The sequence below is a fragment of the Balaenoptera borealis genome (assembly GCF_965194805.1).
Source record: "Balaenoptera borealis genome assembly, chromosome: 7".
NCBI classification, from domain to species: domain Eukaryota; kingdom Metazoa; phylum Chordata; class Mammalia; order Artiodactyla; family Balaenopteridae; genus Balaenoptera; species Balaenoptera borealis.
In genome coordinates, this window is record NC_138864.1 from 89,333,392 (window position 1) to 89,360,585 (window position 27,194).

General features: G+C 38.6%; 1 protein-coding gene across 7 annotated transcripts in view; it reads right to left on the reverse strand.

Annotated features, from left to right (window-relative positions):
• The window catches only part of ELMO1 (engulfment and cell motility 1), a 552,023-nt gene that overhangs the window by 468,508 nt on the left and 56,321 nt on the right, over window positions 1-27,194 (reverse strand). For 4 of the 7 annotated variants that reach the window (XM_082399508.1, XM_082399505.1, XM_082399513.1 and 1 more), the window contains one exon: window positions 24,632-24,719. The exons of 2 other annotated variants lie outside the window; for them this stretch is intronic. The gene's annotated coding sequence lies outside the window, so the exon portion shown is untranslated. Of the gene's footprint in view, window positions 1-4,413; window positions 5,066-24,631; window positions 24,720-27,194 lie in introns of those variants that run through there. One more of the 7 variants, XM_082399511.1, reaches the window with a different exon arrangement.

Below are 27,194 nucleotides of genomic sequence, written 5' to 3' on the forward strand. Positions count from 1 at the left end.
TTTAAAGATTCTTTTTATCTGTACTCAGTTCTAGCAAACTGCAGACTCAACCTGCTAATATCTGTTTTGATAAGGATTCACTCATACAACAAACAAACCAAAAAACCGATAATAATGAAAACAACCCTGCACACACACACAAAACCTAGCTACATTAGTGAAGGAGATTGTGAAGAAAATTAGAAAGAACTCCCATGCATCTTATGTTCCTACTGTAATATACTTTGCCTTGCCTAGAAAAAAGGTCAGATATTCTAAATCTTTGTGGAACATTTGAGTTCTGCTGACAGGTCTGGTAGTGGGGTCAGATACTAGGGCCTAATTACCTGAAGCATGAATTTAATGAATGAGGTCAAAGAAAATCAGATTCCACTTGATACCTAAGAATCTTACTTTTTTCAGCTTTGCAAATCAAAGCCAATGGCTCCAAACTTTATAGAGGCAAGATGGCATAAGAAAGAGGACCGGTTTTAGAGTCAGACACATCTGGTTTTGAATGCAAAAGTGGGTGATGTTTTAAGTCAGGGCACAAGATAAGCAGATTTGCATTTTGCCTCAGCCTATCGGAGAGCAGACTGGAATGGGGCAAGGATGGACTTTTAAGGCTTGGTAAGACTGATGGCAATGGCTTGGGCGGGGGTGGTGGCCTTGTAGATGGAGAAGGTGAAGGATTTATGAGCTATTTTTAGAGATAAAAATCAACAGAAATTGATGATAAAGTGGATCTAGGGGAAGAGGGAGAAGCTGGAGTCAAGGGTGAGCCAGGATTCTGACTTACACAACAGAATAGATGGTCATGCCATTACTGAGCTGGGAATACTCCAAAAGGAAGATGCATCCCAGCCAATTTGTTGACCACTACCGAGCAGACTCACCTGGAAGACCCAGTAGTAAAGTCCAAGCCTCTAGTACAAGAGACACCCCTCCTCCTCTTTGTAAACCGAATCTGCTTTACTGCAGATTACCTCTAAAACTCATGGCCACTTCCTTCTTATTAAATTGAGAGGCAGCAGAGGTTAGCAGTTATGGCCACAGATTGGACTCAGATTGCTTCTATTCTAATCCTAGTTTCACTGCCTCCTAGCCTGAGGCCTTGGGAAAATTGCTCTCTGTGCCTCAGTTTACTCAACTCTAAAATGGAGAAAACCACAGTAACTATCTCACAGCTTTCTTGAGATGAGTAATAAGATGATGATGGTAATAGCTAATGTTTACATAACTTACTGTGTGCCAGGTACCCTACTGAACAGTTCACGTATTTTAATTCATTCAGTCTACCCAACAGCCCTGTGACACAGATGCTATTATGATCCCCATTCTAAAAATGAAGAAATGGAGTCACTGAGGAAACCAGCCACTAACTTGGCTCGTTAGCAATCTACCCAGTCCAAAGTCTGTGCTCAGAACCATTATATTCAACTTCCTCTGACTTTTAACACACACAAAGTGCTTAGAACAGGGCCTGGCACGAACTGAGAACCGGCCGCCATTAGCCCTATGAATCAGCAAATCTAGGCTTTTACAACCAATATGGTTCACAAGGAAGAAGGCATTAAACGCTTTTTCCATCATGGATCCCTACGGCACCTTCCCATCTCATACTTACATAATATTGACAGTGACTTCCTGAACTTGCTCTGACTTTGACCCCGTGGACAGGAATCATACAGCCTGAGTTTTTCAGGCTCATCACAGACATACCTCTTGATGCTGTGACAGAACCTGCAACTTGAAAGGCACTCTGAGACACAGCTCTGCAGGAAAAGTACCCCCTGACTGCGATCATAACTTCCGGTGAGTTTAGACAGGGATCTTTTCACAACCTTTATCTTTTTACCTTTTCACTTAATGAATGGATAAACTTTGTGTGAGTTTATCCCCCTCTCCCCCAGAGAAAGAACAGAGGGATTCTTTTATAAGCAGGTAACATGATTTTATTTCCACTAACAAGGAATAATCTTAATTGACATCTAGCTCTGTCAGAGTACAGCCTCAGAACAAGTACTCAAAACTGAAATAATGACTTTTTGGTAGCAGGCCTCAGCATTTAATGAGCTTATTATGGCAAAGAACCTAAATAGCAAATCAATTTACTCAGGTACAAGAGAGTTCACTGGGGAGGTACACAGCTTAAAATGAAAGTTTATGAAATTCCACTGAGATTTTTTTAAAAAAATAAGGTAGACATTTCAAACATCTACTAAACAAATTTCCAGGCAAAAGTTAATTCAGGGACTTCCCTAAAGGCTCTGTGGTTAAAACTCCACACTCCCAATGCAGGGGGCCTGGGTTCGATCCCTGGTCAGGGAACTAGATCCCACGTGTATGCCTCAACTAAGAGTTCACATGCCACAACTAAGGAGCTGGCGAGCTGCAACTAAGGAGCCCTCCTGCTGCAACTAAGACCCAGCACAACGAAATAAATAAATAAATATTTTTTTAAAAAATTAATTCAGCCATGCATTAAAGCATATAACAAGCTTAGGGGCCAAGAGACACAAATTACCTATTTTGAGAAAAATCCAGGATCTGCTTGAGGGTACTCCTTGGCATACCCACCAGGAGGTAGGTGACTGCCTATTCAAAAGTGGGATCAAATTAAGCTCCTCAAATTTCAAAAGGATTTCAACCCAATCCCCAGATCAACTGACTCGTTAAGGCATATGTGGTTGCAAGTGACTGCCAGGAATAAAGAGTAATTGCACTCTGCACCCTTATCAGTAGGAATAATATTGAACTCACTGCCATCTACACAGTTGGTGATGCATTGTTTTCAATGGGAAAATGTTATAAACAGACATAAGGTTTACTAATAGGAAATTGATTTAATCACTTATGGTATTCATAAAACTTTAAGATGGAATAAGCAGTGGTGAAGGATAATATCCTCCCAGCATGCCAAGCTGGAACCCTCAATACATTTTTCCCTTAGAATCAAATTCTCCAATCAGTTTTTATCTCTTTCTTTATTAATACAAAATGAGACTTCAGAGATACTCAGGGGACCCTCATATGGCTGTGTGTCTAACATCAATTCTGCCAAATATAGTATTGACTCTATGACTAAAAGTGTTCCAAGTTTCAAACAAAGATCTAGAGTGTTAAAACAGACTTATGCTTAAATTAAGGATCTTCTGAAGAGTTTTACTCAAACTTGACCATTTTTGCTTTCACCTAAATGTTAATCCAATTGGGAAAAGAGATTTCTTTCCATATTTATTTGTTCGTTTCAAAAATCTTTAATGTATAGGAAAAATAATGGATGAGTTCTATAAGACATGCTTTAGTACTTTAATTCTGGTCTTTATTTCTGCTCTCGAATTTTTTTTCCAGAATCCTTACTTTTAATAATTAAAATTAAAATAAAAGTTCAAGTCAAACCAAATTTCTTCTTCCTTTCATTTCACCATCTTAAAATTTGGCAAGTTTTGCTTGAGAAAATGGAGCACACTAGAGTGCTTCTGTGGACACATCCTGTTTTTCAGGTGCAAGACAGCTCAGGATATTTCCTGTTCCACCACCATTGACAGAAAAATAACTCAAAAAGTGAATCCTATTGAAAGTGGGTCAGAAGCATCTTCTTAACAAAGCTCAGAATGTTTTTATAAACATCTTATATGTCTCACACTTGGAACTTGCTAAAGATAAGCTCTGAATGGTGTCCAAAACATCTTTATATTTGGCAGTTGTGAATGACTACCATAACTGGAAAGGTGAGAAATGCAGGTAAGTTTTTAGCTTTTATCAAATAAAAAGTTCTTCACTCCCACAGGTTTACATCTGAGCCTGCATGAAATGGGAAAGCAATCGTAGTTTTCCTGTCTACTCCCATCGATTGGGAAACACATCCACTTTTATTGAAATGACTTCTAATATCAGGGCACATTTCCACTTTGTGCTTTAAATTCTAAGTTGTGGCCCTAAATTCCTAGAGTAATCAAAGGCTGTGAAACTTCACAGAATGAAGAGTCTTTTAAATGGGCACCTGAAAATAAGAGAAGTTGTTTTGGTGAACACTGATCAACTCCCAAGCTTGCTGCTGCAGGGGATCATGTTTGAAGTGTGAGGAGACAGGAATGAAGCCAGAAGCTCAGCTCTCAACAGGGAAGAGACACATCCAAGCTCCCTCAGGTTAGTGTTGGCCAGCACCAAAGCAGCCGCAGGATACAAAGGCAGCAGGAGATCTGCTCAACACCGGTACCTGGAGAAGCACTCCTCATTAGAAAAAGCAGAAGAGAAGACCGTCTTCTACTGCAGAACTGACAATTCTCAAATACCAACTACTCATCTCAGTCATTAATTCTTAAGACCAAAACTTTGATCTCAGTGATGGTAAAAGTTCAAACCCAGTGTGAAGACACAGAAAAAAATGTGGCTTCTGAGGTAAAGTGAAGAGCTGAAGAACTAACCAACCAGTTAATCAATGCGGCCCATCTGAAGATTCTTCTTTTCCTCAATAGTAGACTCTTTTCTCTCCATTACTTGTAATCATTCCAACTCATCACTTATCTTTTGCTAGACAGATAGAGACATAGTAAAGTGTCACCACGAGCACTGTTATCCTTCCTGTGTTGTCGTAATATCAACTACGTGCAATGATTTTAAGCTTCACAAGTATAAAAATGTAAAATAGTTAATATTCACTGTATAACCTACTAAAGATTACAACAACTGCGTTGATAAGAAAACATCAGATGGATGAGTCACCAAACTAGATTTCACTTCTGTCCACCACTTACAGGGACCTCTCCACCAGTGAGGTTCCTACCATTATTAAAATGACCTAGAAGTTGTTTCTAAATTCTAAGCAGAAAACCCCATCAAACTCAAAGAGGCTAAAGGATGAGAAGGAAAATTCAGAAAAAGTATCCTTACTTTTGCCCCTCAATTTTCATAATTGTGCCATTCTTCTAAAAGACGAAGGAAGAAACCATAATCATATTTAGGTGGTCTCAATGGAACGTCCAGTGTATTTTTTCTTCAAAGTTAGATCATGTTGCATACAACAAAAATAAACATTATTAGCAATAACTATTTTATATCAGACTTTAGCATTAGCTATTTCTCACATATTAAAACAGACAAACCAAACCTTCCAACATCCATCTCATTTCATCACACATAGAATCTCTGTGAGAGAGGGAGGCAAATACTGTTACACAGGTAGCAGACTGAGGCATAGAAGTTAAGACCCAGCTCAAAATAAGACTAGTTCGGACTTCCCTGGTGGCGCAGTGGTTAAGAATCCGCTTGCCAATGCAGGAGACACGGGTTCGAGCCCTGGTCTAGGAAGATCCCACATGCTGCAGAGCAACTAAGCCTGTGTGCCAAACTACTGAGCCTGTGCTCTGGAGCCCGCGAGCCACAACTACTGAGCCTGTACGCCACAACTACTGAAGCCCGCGTGCCTAGAGCCCGTGCTCCGCAACAAGAGAAGCCACCGCAATGAGAAGCCCGCGCACCACAACGAAGAGTCGCCCCCACTCACCGCAACTAGAGAAAGCTCCCGCGCAGCAACAAAGACCCAACGCAGCCAAAAATAAATATAAAAGAATAATAAATAAATTTTTTTTTAATTTATTAAAAAAAATAATAATAAGATTAGTTCCAGTCTCCTAACACCTAATGTTCAGAACAGTAGCTGAATTAAGACAAAGTTATGGAATCATGAACGAATCATTTACACTTGACTAAGTTATATGTTACCACTGGAAGACAGGAAGTCAGACTCTGAGAATTTCTAACCCTCACACTAACGAGCCTCATCCATGGAGCACTTCAAGGCTGGGAAGACAACTAGCTTACACCTGTTCTTTTCCGAGTTTCATTCCTCTAGAGTCCCTGCAGAAGAGCAGCATCTCCCAGCATGATGCCAAGAACCTGCCCCAGTTCAGTGACAGTGTTCCCCATACACCTCTAACGGAGAAAGAGAGATTCTCTATTTGTTTCATAAATATTAACACAGGTTTTTCCTTCCATCAATCATGGAGCCTGGAGACTCTGACACAAGAGTGAAAGAAACTCAGGCTGCTGCTCTCAAGGAGTTTACATTCTTATTCTCAACAACTGGGTAATGGACTGAAAGAGTAAAAGAACAAAAAGATACCAGATGCTACTGAATTACTTTACACCTACCTAATTCCATTATGGCAATCAGAATAGGAAAGCAAAATCTATCTGATGAGTTTTTACAAGCCCAACATTTTCTGGCCTCTGCCTCTTTCTCTGTCCCCACCTCCTACTCTGCTCCTTTTTGTTCAATCTCTTCTGACCACCCAGGAAGTCTTGAAGTTCTTCAGATTTATCACACTTTCCACCCACTGTTCCCACAACTTCCCATAGCTGGCATGTTCACCGAATTCAGGACTCAGCCCAAATGTCATCTCCTCAGAGAAGCCTTCTCTACGTGACCTAATGCCAGTAAAATTGGCACACACACCCCAGCACACACATTCCCAGTCATCCTCTCCCTCTCTCTCACTCACCCCCCTTCACTCATCACTTATCACTACCTTGCAACATATTATATATTCATCTGTTTGTTTATCGTGATTCCATGCCAGAGTATAAGCTCTATGAGGGCAGGGATGCTGTATTCTTCACTATTATGTCTATAGTCACATAGTATATTCTCAATGAATATTTGGTGAATGAGGAAGTGAATAAATGAATAAATTGATCAGATTCTGAGGAATCTGATTCCTCAGAATCTCAGAGGCGTCTAATTTCTTAGACGCTTTAAGGCAATTCCTCAGAAATACAGTGAAAAATTACAGGTTGCAGATTAAATTCAATAAGTGTGTGAACTGGAGAGACTGGGGAAGGCAACAGAAGAAAGAATTGGTTATTTAAGAATGGTGCAAATTAAGTATCACCAGAGTGTAGCTGGAAAAATTGGTGGGCATCAGACCTGGGTTCCAGTCACAGTCATGGAATCAGAATTCTCTAAACAGGAAAAAAAAGCTGGGAATAATAACCAAAATGAGGTGATGTATGTGAAATTGTTTTATAGCAATATAAACAAGTAGAAATAAGCATACAGCAATCACATGTTACTTCCCCCTACCTTCCCCTCTCCACTAACAACCACTGCAGGCATCTTCATCAATCATGAATAATAAACTTAACTCCTCTCTGCCATAACTAAATAGGGCATCAGAATCGCCAACACATTAGTAAATCATAATTTTTTAAAGGCTTTTAGCAAAGTAGACAAATTAGGAGTAGAGCAGAATTTTCTTCCTAAAGGATGTCTACAAAAAACAATAATCATTCTCAATTATGAACCATCAAGCTTTCCCTTTAAAATCAAAAACAAGGCAAGGAAGTCAAATAGCACAACCTCTATTAAATATTGTACTGGAGGTCTCAGCCTACACAATAAGACAAGAAAAACAAACAAGCATTATAAGGATTGGAAGGAGGGAAAGCAGATTTGTCATTATTTGGATGATATGATTGTCTACTAGACACCTTATTAGTATTAATAAGACATTTGTCAAGGTTTCTGCATATAAGATCAAAATACAGAAGTGATTTGCATTTCTATACACCAGCAACAAAGCATTAGAAATAGCAGTCTTTTAAATATACAATAATAAAAAAAGAGATTTTTACGAGATCTTTCTGTATAAGATAATAAAATTTATTGAAAAATATTAAACACCAGAATAAATGGAGAGATATCTAAAGTTTATGAATAAGAGGAATCAACACTGTAAAGACATCAACAAGGACATATAACACACATAAAGGCTGGAGAAAGGTCTACAGACAGACAGAAGCGTGCTATATGCTAAGGCTGACACTGCAGACCAGTGTGGGGAAAAATGAACTATTTAATAAATGGCTCTGGAACAATGAAGGAAAAAATTAAATTCAACCCCTACCTCACAATTTACATTAAATGGAACCATTCCTGAGATTAAGTATTAAAATGAACAGAAAGAAAATCTTAAAAAATATATACAAGAATATCTTAATTATCATAGGATAAGAAGGATACCTTACACAAGATATAAGTAGTCCAAAACATAGAACTGCAGGCCACCTTTCCCCCAGTTAGTCACAAGTAGTCAATTCACCTACAGTATAATTAAAAACTATTTATCAAAAGGTACCATAAGAAAAATATAATATAAAAATATGTCACATATTGAGAAGATATATGTAACATAATGAACAAAGACTTAATACATATAATATATAAAGAACTCCAATGAATCAATATGAAAAGAACATGTAAGCCAAAAGGTATACCCAGGCATTTCATCCAAGAGAAAATATGAAGGTCAATAAACTTATGAAAAGATGGTCAACTTCATCAGTAATTGAAGAAATGCAAAGAAACCTCAATATAACACCATTTTATACCCATGAGACTAGAAAATTTATACAACCTGACAATCTCAAGTACTGACAAATAGGTGAAGAAACAGGAAGTTTCATATAGCCCTGGGAAGAATTTAAATTAGCACAACTACTTTAGGAATACACTATCATTGCCTAGTAAAGCTCTAGGTTGTACACACTAAAACATGGCTCCTCTTCCTGGGTATACACCCGGGAAAAACTCTTGATCATCTAGGAGAAGTGTACAAAAATATTCACAGCATCACCCTAACAGCAAGAAATTGGAAAAAACTCAAATAAATGTCTAACCCAAGAAAAATAAACTGCAGCATATCCATAAAGTAGAATACACTATAAAGAGTGAAAATGAACTACAGTTACCAATACATGCATCAACATGAGTGAACCGCAGAAACATAATTTTAATGTTGAGCAAGTCACAGAAAAGGTGATAAAGAATAATTCCATGTTTTATAAAGTTGCAAAATATAGTTTATATTTGTGTAACTCTAAAAATAAAAAGCAAAGAAATCATTAATAAAATATTCAAGACAAATGTTACAAGGCTGACGGAATGAAATGGAATCAGGGCTTCAAAGGCACTGGTGATGTTCTATTTCTTAGGCTGGGTGGTGGGTACCTGGGTATTAATTTTATTATTCTTCATTAAACAATATATATCTTTTATATATCATCATTTGCCTATATAGTGAACTTAATAAAATTATAGAATTCCATCATAATTTATTAAAATAAAAATGTTATATCTAGAGGAACCAAGATGGCAGAGTAGAAGGATGTGCTCTCACTCCCTCTTGCGAGAACACCAGAATCACAACTAGCTGGTGGACAAGCATCGACAGGAAGACACTGGAACTCACCAAAAAAGATACCCCACATCCAAAGACAAAGGAGAAGCCACAATGAGACGGTAGGAGGGGCACAATCACAGTAAAATCAAAAACCATAACTGCTGGGTGGGTGACTCACAAACTGGAGAACACTTATACCACAGAAGTCCACCCACTGGAGTGAAGGTTCTGAGCCCCACGTCAGGCTTCCCAACCTGGGGGTCTGGCAACGGGAGGAGGAATTCCTAGAGAATCAGACTTGAAGCCTAGTGGGAATTGATTGCAGGATTTCGACAGGACTGGGGGAAACAGACACTCCACTCTTGGAGGGCACACACAAAGTAGTGTGTGCATCGGGACCCAGGGGAGGAGCAGTGACCCCAGGGGAGGCTGAACCAGACCTACCTGCTAGTGTTGGAGGGTCTCCTGCAGAGGCGGGGGGTGGCTCACCATGGGGACAGGAACACTGGCAGCAGAAGTTCTGGGAAGGACTCCTTGGCGTGAGCCCTCACAGAGTCTGTCATTAGCCCCACCAAAGAGCCCAGGTAGGCTCCAGTGTTGGGTTGCCTCAGGCCAAACAACCAACAGGGAGGGAACCCAGCCCTACCCATCAACAGTCAAGTGGATTAAAGTTTTACTGAGCTCTGCCCACCAGAGCAACAGTCAGCTCTACCCACCACCAGTCCCTCCCATAAGGAAACTTACACAAGCCTCTTAGATAGCCTCATCCACCAGAGGGCAGAGACCAGAAGCAAGAAGAACTACAATCCTGCAGCCTGTGGAACAAAAACCACATTCACAGAAAGATGGACAAGATGAAAAGGCAGAGGGCTATGTACCAGATGAACGAACAAGATAAAACTCCAGAAAAACAACTAAATGAAGTGGAGATAGGCAACCTTCCAGAAAAAGATTTCAGAATAATGATAGTGAAGATGATCCAGAACCTCGGAAAAAGAATGGAGGCAAAGATCGAGAAGATACAAGAAATGTTTAACAAAGACCTAGAAGAATTAAAGAACAAACAAACAGAGATGAACAATACAATAACTGAAATGAAAACTACACTAGAAGGAATCAATAGCAGAATAACTGAGGCAGAAGAACGCATAAGTGACCTGGAAGAGAGAATGGTGGAATTCACTGATGCGGAACAGACTAAAGAAAAAAGAATGAAAAGAAATGAAGACAGCCTAAGACACCTCTGGGACAACATTAAACGCAACAACATTCACATTATAGGGGTCCCGGAAGGAGAAGAGAGATAGAAAGGACCCGAGAAGATATTTCAAGAGATTATAGTCAAAAACTTCCCTAACATGGGAAAGGAAATAGCCACCCAAGTCCAGGAAGCGCAGTGAGTCCCATACAGGATAAACCCAAGGAGAAACACGCCGAGACACATAGTATCAAATTGGCAAAAATTAAAGACAAAGAAAAATTATTGAAAGCAGCAAGGGAAAAATGAAAAATAACATACAAGGGAACCTCCATAAGGTTAACAGCTGATTTCTCAGCAGAATCTCTACAAGCCAGAAGGGAGTGGCATGATATACTTAAAGTGATGAAAGGGAAGAACCTACAACCAACATTACTCTACCCAGCAAGGATCTCATTCAGATTCAATGGAGAAATCAAAAGCTTAACAGACAAGCAAAAGCTAAGAGAATTCAGCACCACCAAAACAGCTCTACAACAAATGCTAAAGGAACTTCTCTAAGTGGGAAACACAAGAGAAGAAAAGGACCTACACAAACAAATGCAAAACAATTAAGAAAATGGTCATAGGAACATACATATTGATAATTACCTTAAACATGAATGGATTAAATGCTCCAACCAAAAGATACAGGCTTGCTGAATGGATACAAAAACAAGACCCATGTATATGCTGTCTGCAAGAGACCCACTTCAGACCTAGGAACACATACAGACTGAAAGTGAGGGGATGGAATAAGATATTCCCTGCAAATGGAAATCAAAAGAAAGCTGGAGTAGCTATACTCATATCAGATAAAATAGACTTTAAAATAAAGAATGTTACAAGAGACAAGGAAGGACACCATATAATGATCAAGGGATCAATCCAAGAAGAAGATATAACAATTATAAATATATATGCACCTAACATAGGAGCACCTCAATACATAAGGCACCTGCTAACAGCTATAAAAATGGAAATCGACAGTAACACAATAATAGTGGGGGACCTTAACATCTCACTTACACCAATGGACAGATCATCCAAAATGAAAATAAATAAGGAAACAGAATCTTTAAATGACACAATAGACCAGATAGATTTAACTGATATTTATAGGGCATTCCATCCAAAAGCAGCAGATTACACTTTCTTCTCAAGTGCACACTGAACATTCTCCAGGATAGATCACATCCTGGGTCACAAATCAAGCCTCAGTACATTTAAGAAAACTGAAATCATATTAAGCATCTTTTCTGACCATGATGCTATGAGATTAGAAAAGAATTACAGGGAAAAAAACGTAGAAAACACAAACACATGGAGGCTAAACAATACGTTACTAAATAACCAAGAGATCACTGAAGAAATCAAAGAGGAAATCAAAAAATACCTATAGACAATTGACAATGAAAACATGACGATCCAAAACCTATGGGACACAGCAAAAGCAGTTCTAAGAGGGTAGTTTATAGCTATACAAGCCTACCTCAAGAAAGAAGAAAAATCTCAAAAAAACAATCTAACCTTACACCTAAAGGAACTAGAGAAAGAAGAACAAACAAACCCAAAGTCAGCAGAAGGAAAGAAATCATAAAGATCAGAGCAGAAATAAATCAAATAGAAACAAAGAAAACAATAGCAAAGATCAATAAAACTACAAGCTGGTTCTTTGAGAAGATAAACAAAATTGATAAACCATTAGCCAGACTCATCAAGAAAAAGAGGGAAAAGACTGAAATCAATAAAATTAGAACTGAAAAAAGAGAAGTTACAATAGACACTGTGGAAATACAAAGCATCCTACGAGACTACTACAAGCAACTCTATGCCAATAAAACGGACAACCTGAAGAAATGGACAAATTCTTACAAAGGTATAACCTTCTAAGACTGAACCAGGAAGAAATAGAAAATATGAACAGACCAATCACAAGCAATGAAATTGAAACTGTGATTAAAAATCTTCCAACAAACAAAACTCCAGGACCAGATGCCTTCACAGGTGAATTCTATCACACATTTAGAGAAGAGCTAACACCCATCCTTCTCAAACTCTTCTAAAAAATTGCAGAGGAAGGAACACTCCCAAACTCATTCTATGAGGCCACCATCATCCTGATACCAAACCCAGACAAAGATACTACAAAAAAAGAAAATTACAGAACAATATCTCTCATGAATATAGATGCAAAAATCCTCAACAAAATACTAGCAAACAGAATCCAACAACACATTAAAAGGATCATACACCATGATCAAGTGGGATTTATCCCAGGGATGCAAGGATTCTTCAATATATGCAAATCAATCCATGTGATACACCATATTAACAAACTGAAGGAGAAAAACCATATGATCGTCTCAATAGATGCAGAAAAAGTTTTTGACAAAATTCAACACCCGTTTATGATAAAAACTCTCCAGAAAGTGGGCACACAGGGAACCTACCTCAACATAATAAAGGCCATATACGACAAACCCACAGCAAACATCATTCTCAACGGTGAAAAACTGAAAGCATTTCCTCTAAGATCAGGAACGAGACAAGGATGTCCACTCTCACCACTATTATTCCACATAGTTTTGGAAGTCCTAGCCACGGCAATCAGAGAAGAAAAAGAAATAAAAGGAATACAAACTGGAAAAGAAAAAGTAAAATTGTCACTGTTTGCAGATGACATGATACTATACATAGAGAATCCTTAAAATGCCACCAGAAAACTACTAGAGCTAATTAATGAATTTGGTAAAGTTGCAGGATACAAAATTAATGCACAGAAATCTCTTGCATTCCTATACACTAATGATGAAATATATGACAGAGAAAGTAAGGAAACACTCCCATTTACCATTGCAACAAAAAGAATAAAATACCTAGGAATAAACCTACCTAAGGAGGCAAAAGACCTGTATGCAGAAAACTATAAGACACTGATGAAAGAAATTAAAGATGATACCAACAGATGGAGAGATATACCATGTTCTTGGATTAGAAGAATCAACATTGTGAAAATGACTATACTATCCAAAGCAATCTACAGATTCAATGCAATCTCTATCAAATTACCAATGGCATTTTTTATGGAACTAGAACAAATTATCTTAAAATTTGTATGGAGACACAAAAGACCCCGAATAGCCAAAGCAGTCTTGAGGGGAAAAAACGGAGCTGGAGGAATCAGACTCCCTGACTTCAGACTATACTACAAAGCTACAGTAATCAAGACAATATGGTACCGGCACAAAAACAGAAATATAGATCAATGGAACAGGATAGAAAGCCCAGAGATAAACCCACGCACCTATGGTCAACTAATCTATGACAATGGAGGCAAGGATATACAATGGAGAAAAGACAGTCTCTTCAATAAGTGGTGCTGGGAAAACTGGACAGCTACATGTAAAAGAATGAAATTAGAACACTCTCTAACACCATACACAAAAATAAACTCCAAATGGATTCGAGAACTAAATGTAAGACCGGACACTATAAAACTCTTAGAGGAAAACATAGGAAGAACACTCTTTGACATACATCACAGCATGATCTTTTTTGATCCACGTCCTAGAGTAATGGAAATAAAAACAAAAATAAACAAATGGGACCTAATGAAACTTCAAAGCTTTTGCACAGCAAAGGAAACCATAAACAAGACGAAAAGACAACCCTCAGAATGGGAGAAAATATTTGCAAACAAATCAACAGACAAAGGATTAATCTCCAAAATATATAAACAGCTCATGCAGCTCAATATTAAAGAAACAAACAACCCAATCCAAAAATGGGCAGAAGACCTAAACAGACATTTCTCCAAAGAAGACATACAGATGGCCAAGAAGCACATGAAAAGCTGCTCAACATCACTTATTATTAGAGAAATGCAAATCAAAACTACAATGAGGTATCACCTCACACCATTTAGAATGGGCATCATCAGAAAATCTACAAACAACAAATGCTGCAGAGGGTGTTGAGAAAAGGGAACGCTCTTGCACTGTTGGTGGGAATGTAAATTGATACAGCCACTATGGAGAACAGTATGGAGGTTCCTTAAAAAACTAAAAATAGAATTACCATATGACCCAGCAATCCCACTACTGGGCATATACCCAGAGAAAACCATAATTCAAAAAGGCACATGCACCCCAATGTTCATTGCAGCAGTATTTACAATAGCCAGGTCATGGAAGCAACCTAAATGCCCATCGACAGACAAATGGATAAAGAAGAGGTGGTACATATATACAATGGAATATTACTCAGCCATAAAAAGGAACGAAATTGGGTCATATGTTGAGACGTAGATGGATCTAGAGACTGTCATACAGAGTGAAGTAAGTCAGAAAGAGAAAAACAAATATCGTATATTTGGAATTTGTATGTGGAACCTAGAAAAATGGTACAGATGAACCGGTTTGCAGGGCAGAAGTTGAGACACAGATGTAGAGAACAAACGTATGGACACCAAGGGGGGAAAACCGTGGGGGGGTGGGGATGGCGGTGTGCTGAATTGGGCGATTGGGATTGACATGTATACACTGATGTGTATAAAATTGATGACTAATAAGAACCTGCTGTATAAAAAAATAAATAAAATTCAAAAATTAAAAAAAAAAGTAATACTAAACTTTCTTTGGGTTATTTGTATGGAAATATGTTAATATAAATGTTTCAGACATTACATGAAATTCCTAAAAATCTTATATGTTCTGGTATAATGTTATAAGTCATAATTTTAGTCATTACTTTAAAATGTATATCTCAGAAATAACTAAATTTCCTTGTCAATTGTATTATTATGAACTTTCATCAAGTCTTTAACTGTGGTCATTTTTAAGTCTTTTGTCATTTACAGACAGTTCTGGGTGTACTCTGATGCTTTTGCAAAAATGTTCCTATAAAAGGGTTTCATCTTCAAGGAATTCATGGAAAAGACTCTGACAAGTACAGGTTTCTGGTAACTGACTATACTGTTGAACTGAATGAACAAGCATTTTCAGAACTCTAATGGAAAACTGATGAATTCATAAAAGTGCTAACAAAAGATCAAGATAAAAAAACATTAATCACATGGGACTGAGTGAACCGATGAGGATGATTATAATTTTTGTGACTTTCTGTTTGAATAAAAAAAATGTTAAATTTTGGTATTTATTTACCTAGAAACTTCACTTATGTGAAAGGCCAAATTTTAGCATAATAACAAAAGAATGATGCATTCCTTTACTAATTAATAAACATTGGAAGTACCTTTAAACTTTCCTGTATATATTTAACTTAGTTATGTCTTAAGAAACTATGCATAACACAGAAGAATCTATAATCTGGTAAAGAATGAATAGTTTCTTTCCTAAAGAAGTAAGGAGCATATTTTCTACTGATGTAGAGTTTAAAAACCTTCAGATTTGAACAGGACAGAATGACTGCAGTTTCTTCCTGATTCTCTTAATCATTGGCATGTTCCTTATTCCTTGCCTGAAATTCCGTCCTCTCATGCACCTCCTGCATCACTCCCTTGATGAGTTGATGGCCTGTCGTGTGATTATTTAGCTAGTCTGGGGGATGATGGGCCAGGGGTGGGGTTCATACAGAGAGAAATGAGAAAGCAGTTGAGATGTAGGCTCAGAAATACCTTTTTTCCACGTCCCTGTTACTAAAACTAATAAAAAGTAACTGTCAAAAGTAAAATCCTGAAATGACTTGTCGCTACAAATACTTGCTAGTAATTGCCATTTAGTCATTCTCTTGACCTTTTGTAGTGAGTATAGGATGAACATTGGCTCTTCTCAGTTTCGGTTAAAAAAAAAAAAAAAAAAGCAATAAGCTTCTAGTTTCAAAACTCTCTGATTAATCACAAATAACCTAGTCCTGATCCCTAATTTTAAAAATAAGAAAACTACCCAGAGAAGTTAAATGACAGAGGCAACAAACATATCTTCATATGTTTAAGACCATAATTTCTGAGGTCAGAGGGCCTGGGTTGGAATCCTGACTGTGTCACTAACTGGCCAGGTGACTCTGGCCAAATACCTTCCCTTAAGCTCTCCAGGCCTCAGTTACTCGTCTGTAAAATGGGAATAATACTGCTACCTCATAAGGTTACTATGATGATTAAATGATGCCAAGTGCTCCCATGAGAACCTGGCACACGATAAATGTTCAATAAATGTTTATTATCTTTATTTCCTAAAGTCATAAAGCCTGGTAGTTCCAAAATAGAATTTTCTATAGATTTCTCTTTCTATCCACCCAACCCTAAGCTACACATCTCATTTTTAAAGTTATAGCAGCTTAATAATTAACATTTTTTATAACTTTGAATTGTACTAATATAGTTTTCTCTCCTCCCCAGGGCTAACTGGAACATATGCAAGTATATTTCAAACTAATAAAAATGCAGTAATTCAATAAAGAATTGTCAGTCTACTTTCTGTCAATCCCTTCAGTCTAGTTTACACATTTGATGGGTATTTTCAGCTATGTTTCTAGATAAAACATAGCTTCTATGTTCTTCTCAAAACTAAAACATAGTTTCTATGTTTCTATGTTTCTCTGTTTCTCTCCTTTCCCTGCTGCCTTAGGAGGCCCACTCTGAGCTCAGCAAAGGTTCATGTTTAAGGCACTAACAAAGCAGGAGCATCCAATCAATGAGAAAATAAAACATAATTTGTTACTTAATAGTTCTAAACAGAAAGCTGAAGTCTACATCATGGGAAAATGTGCACTGTGTTGGCTTTCCTGACACTGATTTATTTTTCGTTTCAATTATAGCTGGGGTATGGGTACCATGTATGAAGTTCCCAAAGAGCTCATATGGCCCTGGCCCAGCTTCAGCCTGCTTTTCCCAAAAGCTGTAGTTTATACCCTAAGATCACATTTAAAATATTTAACACAGACACAGGGTGCACGGTGACCAATCAGAATGGACTCTGGCCATGAGAGATCAGTATACCAGTGAGTCCTGGCTGAAGGCCAGTGCCTTGAACACCCAAGCAGCCCAGGAAGGAAAAAGGAAGAGCTGGCTGCTGAAGCTTTGCTATTGTTATACAGCCATTTATATCTAACTGTAGAGGCATCTAGCTCCCATTTCTCCACGTTGTCCAAAAACTTAATAATACATTTTTGAAAGTCTTGCAAAAGCTCAATATAGTATATATCCAGGGCATCATTATCACTTGCCAGATAAAAAGAACATTACTTAACTGTTAAAAAAAAAAATCTAGAAGTTTTACATAGTAATTTTTGGTTCCTTGTTCCTATCTCCCTGATGCCTCTAACAGTTTCTCTCCTTGGAAGCAAAGCAGTACACAAAAGCACACATAATCACACCTTAACAGGTTACCATTTCCCTGCTAAAAACTTGGTAACTGAAAAAGAAGGAAAATCTTTCTGTTTTTATGAACCAGTAACCAGATACCAAATTTTTCCTAATCAAAAAGGACCAGTTCATGCAGCCCAAGAGGGAAAGGCTGAATCAGCTCAGCAAGGTTTAGGATTATACCTTTGAACAGAGACCTGGTCTTATAACCACTGTTTTTTAAACATTTTTGTTTATCCCAGATCAAAAAGTTGCAAGAAATCTGTGAGCCTTTAATTCACAGCATCCCTTAATTATCCATTAGCTGAAAATCTCCATATCCACAGGATGTGGCAGGTCTTAAAGTTTCAAGAAAGGGAAGCTGCCAGGCCATGTGTCTGTCTTTGGGTCGGCAAACTTAGGTCACTAGAAACAGATCTTAGTTCAGGGATGAGTCAACTCTGTGGCCTCACACAGTTATGCAAATGAGGGTGAAACACTAGTACATCCCCAGGAAAGGGAGGGCCGTGACCTTTTGTGACCTGAAAGGGTTACCCCTCCCAACAATCCTAGGCAGGCAGAGCAGTTCAAAGGGGAGAAGGTGGGTAAATCTGCATAAGGATAGAGGAGTTGCCAGGAAAAAAGGGACCCAGAACCCTTCCTTTTGACATTCAACTTATTAGACTATCTGATGGGTAGGGATTGTCCTGAGCAAAAGGAAACCTAGAGTTTGAAGGGATTAATTAATAGCCCACCAAAGTGGTATTAAAATTACTTTAAACTGAAAACATCAAAACAATCAGCAGCTACAGAAAAAAAAATTATCTAAACCTAGAGCAAAGCCTCCTCAAAATACAGTTGCCCCTGACCTCCCCTTCAGAGGGAAGAGTGACCCTTACCACCAGAAAGTATGAATTCTGCTTCCATTAACATCAACAAGCCCAAGAGAACTTTCCATACTTTCCCACTGAAGCTCTAAGCCCCCTACCCTTTTTTCTTAAATTGGTGTATAGATCTTTACCTCTGAACATTTGACAAATTACTCCTTACTGAGAACTACTGCAAGCACAGGTAAACAAGGCTTCTCTTTTCTCCTGTTAATCTGGCTATTGTCAGTTAATGGGCAAGCCCCAGACCAACCTAAGTGGGCAGAGGAAAAGTTTTCCGCCCAACAGGTCCCAAAGACAGAAGGAAAAGTTAGAAGTAAAACCCAAGTTCAAAAACAGGATCTGGAGAGTTCGTCCACAATCCAGTCATGCTGGCTGAGGGAGCCTGTACCCGGGCAGCAGCTGAGCTCAGATGTGTACGTATAAGAACCGTGACATTAGAAGGCTACACTGGGGTACCCTGTGGACTGCGCAAGGATCTAGGCCAGTTCTGGCTCCCAGTTCTCTCTCTTCCTGGCATCCTGAATCAGATCTGAAATGTGGACCAGATACACCCCTGAAGTTTTCAGATAGTGGCAGCACTGAAGAGATGGGGTGTTAACCGACCTCCAACTAATGTGCATAAAAGAATGTTCAGAAAACTGATATGAAAAATGAAAGAATACTGACCAAATTTGAATGTCAGTACACACAAACCCACAGAGAGAAAGAGATGGAGAGAAAAAAAAAAAAAAATTCCAAAAACTGCTACGGCTAGGATATAAAAGGGGAAAAGAAACTAGTATTTACCCGTGGTCTTCTATGTAAATACACTTACATCTAATTTGCTAAATTCTTGACTCTGCTCCCCACAATGTTTATCCTTCAACATTTTCCCTTTCAGGAAGTGGAACCTCTAGTCAAGTAATCTAAGAATCATTCCTAACTCTTTTTTCTTTTTTTTATCCCGCTCATTCATATTCACTGTCAAGACGAGCAGATCTGACCTCCTATGTATCTCTCCCAGTTTTCTTCCACCTCCACTGCCACCACCACCTGTGCCGGGACTTCTTTTTTTTTTTTAATTTTTATTGGGGTATAGTTGATTTACATCACTGGGACTTCTGCAGTAGCCTCCTAACTGGTCCCTTGCATTCACTTGCTCCTCCTCCCACTCCCAATTCCATTCACTACAGAGAACTTTTAAAATATCTTATCACTTCCCAACTCAGAATCCCTCAATGGGTTTCCAGTGCTCCTAGAATCTTCACCATGACCTTATCTTGTATCATTCTCTCCTTGGTCGTTACTTTGCAGCCACTACAGTCTTTCTGGAAAGGGTCGGGCTCTATCCTACCTCACTCTCTACTTGGAAAGATAAACTGAAGCTCATCTTCTGATCTCGGATTAAATGTCACCTTTTCAGAGACCTCTTCCTTGCCTTATTACCTGTGGATGAAAAATGTCGCCTGCCATATCAGTAAACAAAGAATGTTGCAGCCATCAAGCCATCAGCCACTACAGTGGACCCCAAGAGTGCACCCTGAGAAGACTCAGGATAGGAAAGAACAGGATGCTGGCCCCAGATAGCTAAGGTGCACATCAAAGGAATGATTTCAGTGAGCCCAGACTCTTCCATCTTCCCAAACATAGAAGAGTGCTAAATTCATTAACTTGAGATGTTTGGTTTTCTTTAATTAACAGTAATATTTTGACGTTCTGACTCCCTGGTTTTGTTGCAAAAACGCTTATATATCCTGGCTCCTCTCTTTCCTCTTCAGACCAGCCCCTCAGCACTATCTGAGAGGCTTCCTCTTGGGCTTGAGTCCTCAGAAAGTCCACCGAGTAAAACATAATTCTCAATTTTAGGTTGTGCATTTTTTTTCAGTCGACAAACCCAACTTCAAAATTAGATATTTATTCTCTACAATTAAAACCTATAGAACTGGTTGCAATTTTCTTTCATAGAATCAGTCAAAACATGTGACAATATACTTATTTGTGTGCTTATTCATGCATGTCCCTTCTTCCAATAGACAGTAAACTCTATGCAGGCAGGGGACATGGTGGTTTTGTTTACCACTGATACTTATCGCCCAATACAACACCCAGCCCCACAGGAGAGGATCAAGAAATATTTGCTGAATGCTACTGCAATTAGGTATTTTAATCTCCACATTACCTGTGATAGGATGACTATATGACCCAGTCTGCTTGACACAGTCTTTGTTTACACCTGTTGAACTAGGATAATGATTGATAAATTCTCACCTTCGTTCTGGGTTTTATGCTGAGTAATATAGTCACTCTACCTACAAGGAAGCTGAGATTCAGAGAGATCAAATAAGCAGTCAATTCTCCTTATTCTGGTAGTTATGCTCTACAGAGTCTTCATGAGCACTAAATTAGCAAATGCTGAACCACTGCTGCAAGGGGAAATGCAGAATTACGTTCCCTCGAGCTAGTGACTGGCCACAATACTTCCTTCAGCCAATCAATAAATAACTTGGTTTCATGTGTGTTTCTGTTTAAAGACACCTCATTTAATATATATTGTGGATTCATTAACATTGAACTCATGGCAACAACATGGTCACTCATGCATGTAAAAAGATAATTAGCATACATATTTTCTTTTTCAGGCATAGCATAGCCTTCTTGCACTTGGGAACACAGAGAACTCTCTATCACTGTGCTTTGGGCTAATTTTAAACAGTGAAATTACAAACAAAAAGCATAAAAATGTGGAAAACATGGCATTAAATAGACTATGAAAAAAGGACATCTGTTTACAGTACAAGAGCTGAAAAAAGAAGGCAGAGTGCCTTATTTGACTTCAACTGGGAACTTGTTCACTGGGTAACTCCAAATGTTCACTGCTCTGTTCATGTCTGTGAATGACTACAAAAGCACCATAAGCACTGATTTGAGGTTACTACTCTCAAGTAGGCAAATTCACAAATATGGAAGCCCCCAATAATGAGGATGGACTGTAGCCTTGTATAAGGTTATACAGATACCTTAGAGTAAGGACAGACCCCAGAAAATGTCCAACTTCACAGCTTACATCCATTCAGTAGATCAGTATCACCAAGGAAAGAACTGCTCTTTCTAAAGCAGGGTACCATTATTCTAGCTAGATTGGTTATAATTATTAAGACTCCTAGATTGCCAGTTTATCAAAGTTCCAGTGGAAAGTACAGAGAGAGGCAAAACTCTTCTTCACAGAATGAATACAAATCTGTATAAAAGTAGTTAGCAATCTATGACTCTACACTACTGAAGAGTTAAACTGCAGAAACTAGCTACTAATAAGTGACAATTCACAAGGGAGCCCCAAGTTACTTGTAATAACAATGGGTGATTTCACAATGGGATGCAGGTCCTACGATTAATAAAAAATGTAGGGCTTCCCTGGTGGCGCAGTGGTTGAGAATCTGCCTGCCAATGCAGAGGACACGGGTTCGAGCCCTGGTCTGGGAAGATCCCACATGCCGCGGAGCAGCTAGGCCCGTGAGCCACAACTACTAAGCCTACGCGTCTGGAGTCTGTGCTCCGCAACAAGAGAGGCCGCGATAGTGAGAGGCCCGCGCACCGCGATGAAGAGTGGCCCCCACTCGCCGCAACTAGAGAAAGCCCTCGCACAGAAACGAAGACCCAACACAGCCAAAAATAAATAAATAAATAAATACATTTTTAAAAAAAAAATAAATAAAAGATGTAAATTTGTGGGACTATAAATATTTTTAAGAGTCAAAACTTGAATCATCCACAGACTAATGCCCACGTATATTGACATGTAGACCATGAGAAATCAAGTATCTGTGCCTCTTCCCAGTCCACAGGGGAGGAAAGACTCTTCAGCAAGGTTCCAGTACATGATCACTCTCACTTTTCAGGAAATCCCCTCTACGGTTTCTCACTTCTTAATAAATTTTTATTTACTCTTTTAAAACACATTCAATAACAAGGGTTGAGATCAGCCTGTAAGTTTATGAACAGTATGAGTAAAAATATCTTCAATTACAGACTAGTTTTCTATTTAAGAATTTAAAAGACTATTTAAGACTATTTACAAATTCAGCATTAGAAAAATACTTCCTACTGGTCCACTTTATTCTAAGTGGCTCTGCTGTGTTAGCATGTCAAGACTCACACTACGCTATGGATAGAAGGTATAATGTCTGAAATATTTTTAGCTAATTGATATGAATTTAAGGCAATCTCAAAATCACTTGCCTTATACTTAAAAAAGAAGAGTCTTCTTCCTACTATTTAGAGACTACTAGCTTAGAAATGGTTTTGAAGTTTAGGAGAAAATTAAATGTTCTCTCCTAAACTCAATTTAGAGTTCATAATTTGAAATAATTTCAGACTTACATAAATGTTGCAAAATGATCAAAAAAAAAAACAACCCAATTAAAAATGGGCAGAAGACTTGATTAGACACTTTTCCAGAGAGGGCAGGCAGAAGGCCAACAGGCACATGAAAAGATGCTCAACATTGCTAATCATCAGGGAAATGTAAATCAAAACCACAATGAGATATCACTTCACACCTGTCAGATTGCCTATTAGCAAAAAAAAAAAAAAAAAAAAGGAAGTAAAAAAGAAAAAAACATAAATAACAAGTGTTGGTGAGGGTGTGGAGAAAAGGGAACACACTGTTGGTGGGAATATAAACTGCTGCAGTCACTGTGGAGAACAGTATGGAGGTTTCTCAAAAACTAAAACTGGAACTACCATATGACCCAGCAATTCCACTCCTCGGTATATATTCAAAAAATAAATAAAAACACTAATTTGAAAAGATGCATGTACCCCAACTTTCAAAGCAGCAGCATTATTTACAGTAGCCAAGATATGGAAGCAACCTAAGTGTCCATCAACAGATGAATGGATCAAGAAAATGTATAATATATATATATATATATATATATATATAAAACATATATATACATATATTACTCAGCTATAAGAAAATGAAATTTTGCCATTTGCAACAACCTGGATGGACTTGGAGGGCATTAGACTAAGTGAAATAAGTCAGACAAAGACAAATACTACATGATATCACTTATATATGGGATCTAAAATATACAACAAACTAGTGAATATAACAAAAAAGAAGCAGACTCACAGATATAGAGAACAAACTAATGGTTACCAGTGGGGGTGGGGGAGTGGAAGGTACAAACTATTGGGTTTAAGTTTGGCTACAAGGATGTATTGTACAACCTGGGGAATATAGCCAATATTTTGTAATAACTATAAATGGAGTATAATCTTAAAAAATTGTGAATCACTATATTGTACACCTGTAACATATAAAATTGTACATCAACTATATTTCAATTAAAAAAAGTTCCAAGATGAATATGAAGTATATCCTTCACCCAGATTCCCCAAATACTAACGTTTTATCTCTTTTTTGTATTATTACTTTTTTCTGAATTGTGAAGTAGTTCAGAGTACACCAACCCAAAATGTGCCACTCTATCACAAGGACTGTTTTGACTGAAGGCAATTTCTTAAAAAGCAGACACAGGATGAGCTTTCTGATCTCTGCTGATCTGCTTAAAAACAGAATAACAACCTTAACACCTGAGATGAGGTGGCACCAGGTAGACCTGCACAAACGAACCTTATCAAATTGACCCTTACCTTCCATTAGTTTCCACATACATATACCTTCCCACAGTTTGCCACCCTTGGAAACCTAAAGCCCCTTTCCTTTGTCCTATCACTTTTCTAAAATTTATTGTTCTTTGTTAAGATGCTATACAAACCCAAGTCCTAGCCACCCCTTTGAGTCACTCATCACTGAGTTTCTCCCTTGTGTATGCATGCTGCTTGTGTCAATAAACTTATTTGTTTTTCTCTCATTATTCTGTCTTTTTCAGTCTAATTTGCAGGGCCCCAAGTGGAGAAACTAGGAACATAATGGAAAAAGAATAGTTTTTCCTCCCCTATAACTGTGTATGAATAAGTTGTAGACGTGATGTCCCTTTACCCTAAATACTTCAACATGTATTTCTGAAGATCAAGAACATTCACTTACAGGGAATTCCTTGGTGGTGCAGTGGTTAGGACGCCAAGCTTTTACTGCCAAGAGTACGTGTTCAATCCTTGGTCAGGAAACTAAGATCCTGCAAGCCGTGCAGCGCAGCAAAAAAAAAAAAAAAAAAAAAATTCACTTACATAAACACAGCACAATTATCAAAGTCAGGAAATTAAAACTGATACAACACTAGTATATGATTTCCTATTCAAATTTCACTAATTGGCCCAATTATTTCCTTTATCGTACAAAAACAAAGAATTTGCTTCCCTGATCTGGGAGCCAATCCAGTATTGCTTACAGAATTGAATTATCTGGGACTTCCCTGGTGGCGCAGTGGTTAAGAATCCGCCTGCCAGCCAACACAGGGGACATGGGTTCGATCCCTGGTCTGGGAAGATCTCACATGCAGGGGAGCAATTAAGTCCGTGCGCCACAACTACTGATCCTGCACTCTAGAGCCCGTGAGCCACAACTACTGAGCCCGTGTGCCACAACTACTGAGCCCACGTGCCACAACTACTGAAAGCCCACGTGCCTAGAGCCCGGGCTCCGCAACAAGAGAAGCCACCACAATGAGAAGCCCACACAGTGCAATGAACAGCAGCCCCCGCTCGCCTCAACTAGAGAAAGCCCGCACGCAGCAACAAAGACCCAATGCAGCCAAAAAATTTAATTAATTAAAAAAAGAAAAACAATTTTAAAAAAAAAGAATGCAGGTTTCCTTTTCTTTGGAAGCCTATTGAATGTTGGGCTTGTTATGAGCAGACTGTTGGGGAGGAAGAGAGGAATAAGGAAAGAGGAATCAAGGTTTGGATAACAGGCATAACGTAGGAGGGCAGATTATTCCTGTCTAGGGAGCCTCACTGAGGAGGAAGGGGTTGCAGAAGAGGATGGCAGTTTTCCCGATACATCTCCCAATAGTCTAACGCTGGTCTCCCAGGCCCTGAACTCAATGCCTTCACACACAGCCTCTCATTGAACCATCATGTTACAGACTGAATGTCTGCATCTCCAACTTCCCTCTGTTGAAACCTAATCCCAGTGTGATGGTATTGAAGGTAGGGTTTGGGGAGGTGATTAGCTCCTGAAGGTGGATCCCTCATGAATGAGATTGGTGCCCTTTCAAAAGAGACCACAGGTGAGGACACAGCAAGAGGATGAACTTACTGTCCTGACAATTCACATGCACATTTGTCTGTTAAAGGCCCTGGAAAAGTCCTTCAGTAAAGCAGTCTTTTGGCTTTGTTTTTCCCAGTGTCTCTCAAATTTGACTGTGGAACACTTTAAACATCACATCTGTTAATCATCTGTGGAACACACTTTAGGAAACAACTTAGATGTTTGTGTGGCATGAGTCATGACGAATTAAAGCCTCAAAGGAGGGTGAAAGTGTCAACACCCAGGAATGGACAGTCTAATGTGGAGGCATGGGTCTCTCCTTGAGCAAATACCCATAGAAACTGAAAACAAAAGACAAATGATCATGAATTGTAATTTTTTTAAAGTGTTGTGGTAAACAATCCTGACTTTTGTTCTGCAATCTGTGCAGCTGACTTTCTGTAATATAATAAAATAGTTCATGTGCCACCACACATTGCAAAATGACATTTCAGCCTTCTGGGAAGTTGACTTTGGGGAAAAGAATATCATAATTTGGGGCATGACATGTTGTGACTGGGGAAACCAAATGTCATCCTGGCTCCCCACCAGTATCGAGTTATTGCTTAGAACTAAACAGAAGTTGGAGAAGGGAGCCTTGGACTTCTTCCCCCAACTCCCGCCCCACCCTCCAGCCATCAGAAATCTATTCTGTACATGACGTGGTACTGTATTTACACAAGAGACCACACAAAATACAGCTGCCACCTGCTCAACACAAAATACATTCTGAATTGCAACAAAAACTTTGGAAAAGGATAACTTTAAGTAGCACACAAAACAATCCAATAAAACCATGTAATTTACATATTTTTGAAGCAGGACTTGCTCAAATAGTTCCCTGCACACAGGGAACCATAGGCCATTTAAATACTGAAAGGCTTGAGTTTCTCAGGTTTCCTCTTTCGAGCAAAGTAGACTTTCTTTTTTTAAAACTTTTAATTCAAGAAAGAAATTACAATGCAACACCAAAGCACTACTTTCCACAGCAGCAAATTAGAGAGGGCTAATTTGTGGACACAGCCGTGCCCTGTTATCTGTACCTTGTCACTTTAATTTAGCACAATCAAAACCTCACCATTTCTTTCATTTTTACCTCTCTACATAGCAGAATTTTAGCCTTCACGCTGGGTTTCAAAGAGTCCAAAATAAAACCAGCCCACATTAAGCAAAACAGCCATGTAAGACCTTTCCTTTATGTTTGGAGAGAAAGACTTTCAAAGTTCAGGAGGAGGATTTTTTTTAAAGGCACTGAGTAGTCTTGGTAATGCTTTTTAAAGTCTACTTTAAAACACTGAGATTTATTTTCCACCGCTGCATTGACATGAATGTGGACAGTCAAGTGTATTGCCTCAAACAGAAGCAAAGAAGTTGTTACTTGAAATCTGTACACTTTAATCCA